The 667-nt window shown below is 37.8% G+C and overlaps 1 non-coding gene across 1 annotated transcript; it reads left to right on the top strand.

Moving 5' to 3' along the window:
• Positions 1–247: 247 nt before the first annotated feature.
• Positions 248–354, top strand: LOC131177497 (small nucleolar RNA R71). Its single transcript, XR_009146956.1, has one exon. It is a non-coding gene; the product is annotated as a small nucleolar RNA R71 (small nucleolar RNA).
• The last annotated feature ends 313 nt before the right edge of the window (positions 355–667 follow it).

Raw genomic sequence — 667 nt, 5'->3', positions numbered from 1 at the left:
TGCATCAAATTTTGCATTAATCATGTTGAATGGATCAAGATCATACATTCCAGTGACTTGCCTTTTCGAGTTGGGTGGTCCTCTTGGACTACTCCAAAGATGAGTATTCTTTGCAATTTTCTCTAATAACTCATAAGCTTCATCTTCATGCTTTATAATAAATTCTCCTCCTGTTTGAGCATCAATAATTCCTCTGATTGCAGGAGTGACATTTGTGTAGAAATTCTGATTTATCATCCATTTTGGAATGGCATGATGTGGGCATAATCTCTCTAATTCCTTCCATCTCATCCATGATTCATAGAGAGTTTCATCTTCTCTTGGTCTGAAAGCTGTCATTTGATTCCTCAGCTCTTGAGTTTTTCCAGGTGGAAAATATTGTGCAAGAAATGCATCAGTTAGTTGCTCCCAATTTGTAATGGAGTTGTGAGGTAAAGAATCAAGCCAATCCAATGCTCTATCTTTCAAAGAGAATGGGAATAGCTTCAATCTTGCTGCATCATCAGACACTCCAGGTTGTTTTTGCATGTCGCAAATCATAGCAAACTTCTTCAGGTGTGTGTGTGGATTTTCAGAAGGATGTCCTCCAAATTGAGAATTCTGAATCATTTGAAGGACTCCAAAATCCATCTTGTAACTATTTGCATCAATCCTTGGTCTTGCTATG

Source organism: Hevea brasiliensis, unplaced genomic scaffold (assembly GCF_030052815.1).
Source record: "Hevea brasiliensis isolate MT/VB/25A 57/8 unplaced genomic scaffold, ASM3005281v1 Scaf505, whole genome shotgun sequence".
In the NCBI taxonomy this organism is placed as follows: Eukaryota; Viridiplantae; Streptophyta; class Magnoliopsida; order Malpighiales; family Euphorbiaceae; genus Hevea; species Hevea brasiliensis.
Note: the sequence above shows the minus strand (reverse complement) of the source record. Positions and strands in the feature narration are given on the sequence as shown.